Raw genomic sequence first — 6000 nt, forward strand, 5'->3', positions numbered from 1 at the left:
AGTTCTTGTTAACTACAAACCATCTACTATATTGGTTAACTAATTATTGGAATAGTGAGCATTTTAGCATTGTTTCATCACAATGCACTCCTTTATGGGAATAGGGAGGCAATAGCACATTTAACTATTAAACTAATTATTAAAACTATGTCATTTGAATGAAAACAGCCTTAGACACACATGAAAATCAGATAAATTTAAAAATACATGCAAAGTTTTAAAAATGTTTTTGGATTTAAGTTATAACATTTTCTTATTTTTATCTTCAGTTGGTTATAAATGCAACTGATTGTCAGGTGTGTTTCGTCCCAATTTAATTTTGTGACCCTACAGTGTTTCCAGGACTCATCAGTAAGAGAAACACCATCAACTTGAGTCAACAACATAACTTTTAACATGTGAACAGAAGTTAATTATAAACATTTTCAAAGGAACATAGTGAACTGGAACAGTAAATAAAATTATAAAAGAAATGAAAACCTGTACACTTTGGCATTTCATAGTTTTTTTTAAAAACAATCAAATTTTTCTGAGAAGACAATGACAGTGAAATATAAATTTTACTTAAAATTATGTTGTAAATCATACTGAAATCTAACAACTTACTGGTAATATAAATTTTATCAACAGCATAGAGTTAAGATTTTCTGATATTTTGGAAAGATTTGAAAAACATTGTACTTTAAATGTTTCAACCAATATTTTAGATCAAATTATGAAATGCCATATTTATTTATAAATGAATAAACTGTTGTCAACTTATAAAAATTTCTGTTAACTTTAATAAATTATTAGAACTTAAATATTTTCATTGTCTTTGTGTCCATCAGTTTTTCTGCTTATTCAATTACATCATGCTATTGCCACTTGCTAAATGTGAAATATCTAAAGTATAGATGTTAATAGTTAACAGCACTGCAAAATGCAGAACAAAATATTTCCAAATACTTATTAATGAGTGATTACTTATAAACAAGCTGGTGTATAGAGCCCTATGTAACATCATGCCATTATGTAATAACTTTTATCACTTGACATGGCTAGAGACTGAACCTACAATATCCCACAGAAGTGGTGGGCCATCTACCACTTAGCTACTGAGGCCTATGAGGCAACAGGACTTGATTACTACAAAGTGGAGATTTTGTTTAAGCAGTAGGCTAGCTTAGTTGGTAGAGTACTAGTCCTGTATGAGAGGGTCCCCAAGATTAAGCCCTACATCAGACTGACTGCACATTTTACTCTATCAGTTCAATTAACTAGGTGCACAACATTGGACTGCGACTGTTTTATAAACTAGAGGACGACTTTTATATAGCAGGGGAGTTTATTATGGTATAGGACTTGATTACCACAAAGGGGAAAATGTTTCAGCAGCTGGTTAGTTCAGTTGATAGTGCGCACACCCTGTAAACAAGGGGTCCCGGCTTTGAGCCAATCACTAACTGCTCATTTTTATCACCCCTTGATAATAACCCCCAAGCTGTGAAACGAAATTTCACAATTTTGTTGTGCGCTAAGAATAAGGACTTCTAGGGACGTTATAGTCCGGCTTCCAAAATTCTAAATGCCGCTTTTATATATATTTTTTTTTTCATAGTTGCGGGCTTTAAAATCCAGTATATAACCGAGAGCGCTAAAGATCTTAGCTAGGGACGTTACTGCACATGTCAATATATCTCGGTACGAGCGTTTTTGGTACGAAACATAGGCACAGTAAAACGTCTACCGTACTTAATAAATTTTGTCTTCAAAGTTGTGTAGCATTCAAGACGAGAAAGAAACAATTTAGAAACAGTAAAAAGGTTTGAAAATGTTGTTCTTGTGGTATATTAATTGCTGCATGTGTTTTAAAAGCGTAAACAGTGTCCCTAGCAACAATCGGCCATTTTAGTTTTACTTGTGGATTACTTCCCTTGAAATTAAGAAATTACCGTCTCTGACGAAGTTTGTTGTCATTCATGTCATGCTGGTGAACTCAACGTGAAACTGGCACCGACTACGGCGGCGGCGTATATTGTATTGTCGAAAAGTCGCCATTTTGTTTCTTTGAGACAAGCTCTGAGACAGCCCAACCCTTGACTCAAGAAATCTGAGAAAAATCTCAGCGCGGAAGTTGAGATTTTACTGAGAGATTTTTAGTGCAAGCCAATCTGAGAAAAATCTCAAGCTGAGAATCAAAGTTGAGATTTTTCTCAGACTTGAGCTGAGATTTTGACTTGAGAACGTTAGTGAAAGCGGGGCCTGGACGTTATTGGGAACGCGACGTCGTGACCGAACCCGTATGTCAAGTTCGTCCCATAGGTGCTCTATGAGGGAAAGGTCAGGGCTGTAAGGTGGCAAATCAAGCGGAATTACGTTGTTCTGGGCTAAGAAGTCGCGGCAAACTCGAGCGACATGCGGCCTGGCATTATTTTGTTGAAATGTTTGATTGTGCTGCAACACAAACGGAACCACGCCATGATGGAGAATTCCGTCTCTGTACTGAATGGCGTTTAAGTTTCCGTTGACCACAATTAGCGGCGTTTTGAGTCCATGGGCAATGCCGCTCCACACCATTACCAAGCTACCACCAAATCTGCCATTTTCCATGACGCAAGCGTCCGTGAATCGTTCGTTCCGAAGTCGATAAACGCTTTACGTCCGTCAGCACGGTAAAGGGTGAACCGCGACTCGTCACTAAACAGGACTTGTCTCCATCGGCGCATAGGAAACTGACGAAGGCTGTGTTGTCGCAACCAGTTTATCCTGTTCTGATGTCTTCTCTGCGTTAGCTATTTTCCAACGTAAGGTCGTCTGGCGCACAAGCCTACTTCCTTCAAACGATTTCGCAGTTTTGGGATGAATCCTGTTGTTGTGACGTCCTGGTTTGTTTGCTGTTGTTTCCACCGCCGTCCTGAACCGGTCACGCAGATGTGCCAAACGTATCGCACGATCTTGACGTCTAGTTGTCTCACGGGGACGTCCACTAACCGCCCCGTCGCACGTAAACGTTGCCGACGTCAGTTGACGGTTGACTGGGCAACACCAAGCTGCCTAGTGACTGTGAGAAACCTTGCATTAACAAGTCAGCTGCACGTCCTCTGTCTCTTTCGGGTAGCCGTGGCATTTCACGACGTTACGTATCCCAACAAATGTTTATGGAATTGAACCAAACGACGTAAAGTTTCTGTCCAATATGATTTTTCACTGTGTAAAGTCCGCGGCTCACGAATTGCACGTGCAGAGGGTGAAAAGTGCTTATCAGTGAATCAGGTGCGAAATTGTGACGGTTCAGTGAGTTCGACATATTGTTACAATTTGTGTACACGATATTAGACCATGTGCAAATTTTAATTTGTTTGTCATTGGTACTAAGTTTACAAAATGCAGATAAACTGAGAAATTAACGGAAAGATTTAGGTACCAAATAATTAAATACTAAGTTATTTAAGATGTGGATGATTTGATGTATATTTTGCATATAAGTACTTGTTACTTCATTAAGTCTATTTTCCATGATTGCATCTTGTTCTCTTATGAGAAGCCCATACCAAACAACCGGAAATAATATTTATCCTATATAGTATGACATCTATGGAAGCCAAGCTTAGAGTGGGTACTGTCATTATTATTCATGAAGCGGAGTAGCCCTTTGCCAGCAAATAGAGACATTCCCAGTTTTCAGTTTTTTTCTGAAACAATTATTTTTCGCTAACATTTAAACATGTGATTTTCAAATTCGGGGAAATATACTCTTTGAAATGAAATTCAATGAAGCTAATTTGTGAACCATGTACTTGAATATTTTATGATGTATCAGAAATGATATTGAGCAATTAACACAAACCCATACAAGATTTCTGTATTATGTATCACATCGTATATGGGTGATTAATGTGTCTAATGAAAGTCTACGGTTGAAAAAAAAGACTCTATATAATGACTGAAGTAGTCCGATTAGGCTGAAGAAGTACATGTAAAATACAAATATATGTTAATAAAACGTATTAGTATTATCTTACAAAACAGATAACATATGGAAATATGTGATAAGTACTCCGATAAAGAAACAGAAATGCCACATACTGTCTGGTGATATTTTTTGCAAACTTAGTAAACGCAGCTATGCAGTTTTGCGCCATCAGCCAAATAAAGAGCAGTTTATATCAAAAGTCAATTGTGAGTAGTGTTCGGCTTACCAAGGAAGAAAATCTATCAGCCTTGACAACAAAATAGAAAGTGGAAACACCACAGGTCGCTCGACACAACAAAAACGAAAATGTTGCAGGCTCGGTTTGATTGAGCCTGTTCATGGACGAAAGTGGAAACTCATGCTACCGTCCACACCCTCTAGCCCCGGGTTGAGCAGAACACAACATTTACACATGCTAAAAGTACAAAAAACAGTTTAGATACACCAACAGATGTGTTCATACGACGGTGCACATGGAACCTTCACTCCTACACTAGTGTGTAATTCCATGAAAAGCGGCGTATGGTCCCCAGTTAAAATAATGGGTTTGCCTTAAACGAGAAAACAATGGGCAGAACTAAACAAACTGGAATTTAGAAAGGGGATCTGAGGTTATAGAGCCTGCATATCACAGGAACTGCCAAAAGACAAAAATAAAAAGCAGGCACCATATCCAAGGAGTGATTATACAATACCCAAAGCTATGAAAGCGGGAGTATTGGGATCACCCAGGCCGAAATGTTCATGCTGAGGAACTAAACAGTACCAGTAACACGACATAAAAGTCGTGCTGAACGATCTGAGAAGATTGAAATATAACAGCCCTGATCGAATGTACGAGGAGACTTTTTACGGCCGCCACGCGGCACAAACAACGCTGCTGTGATAATAAAATAGAAAGTGGAAACTCCACAGGTCGCTCAACAAAAACTAAAATGTTGCAGGCTCGGTTTGATTGAGCCTGTTCATGGACGGTAGTGGAAATGCATGCTACCGTCCACGCCCTCTAGCCCCGGGTTTACAAACTTCGTAAGATCTTGGGTCATGGTAATTTTCCAAATGTATTTGGAAAGATTATCAAACGTTTTATTAAAAGAGGTTATGACCCAACTGTTTTGAGACATACCGCATGTTTAGTGTTCAGCCCGTTTACAGTTGGACACTACGCTTCCCTTTTTGTTTGCGTCTGACGGAAGAGGGGGAGGACTCTATGATGAGCAGTTTTTAAATCCTACCAGGACTGAACTGTTTTGATATTTGTCTTCTGACCTGTTTCGTCGGGCCCTTAAGGGTGTTTCTCTTGTTGCTCTGTCTTCTGAAAAGGCATTGAGTACATACGTTTTTGGTTCTTAAGGTTTACCTCGATATTCAAGGGACAGTAAAAATTGCATCGACGTATCCGAAGTTCGACGTAACGATATCAACTATCCTGGACTACTTTGTACTTGTGTCGGACGTCTATATTGTCATTATATCCAAAGCATTTTCAAAGGGTTTGAAAGGGGAAAGAAATAATATAAAACGAAAATACGATTTTGATTTTATTGACAAATAAAACATCTTAATTAAATAGTACAAATTTACATACATACAACTTTTTAATTTTTCAAAATATACGAATAAACATAAGCATTTTTATTCCTTTACTAAACAAGTCTGAATGCAGCGGTAATGTTCCTAGATGAGTAGTCATTTTGACTGTTCTTCGATAACGAAAATTTGCCAGTTAGATACGCATATTTTTACTCAATCCTAAATGGCAGATTTTTACTCCGTCAAACAGAAAAATATTTCATCCAAATTAGTTGTTATATTGGAAAACAGTTTGCACGCTGTTTCATAAGAGTAATTATTGGGAATTTAAGACATTTAAATTGGTTTAAAGATTAAATAACAAACGCACAAACTAACTTGATTATGATTAATACATCGCCGGACAACAATAGGTTGATTTTTACACCTTACACATAACATGGATATTTTTGACAAGCGGTGATATCGATAAAACCAGGTGTAAAAACAGTACAAGTAAGTTGACGGGACTG

Source organism: Mercenaria mercenaria, chromosome 5, assembly GCF_021730395.1.
Source record: "Mercenaria mercenaria strain notata chromosome 5, MADL_Memer_1, whole genome shotgun sequence".
In the NCBI taxonomy this organism is placed as follows: domain Eukaryota; kingdom Metazoa; phylum Mollusca; class Bivalvia; order Venerida; family Veneridae; genus Mercenaria; species Mercenaria mercenaria.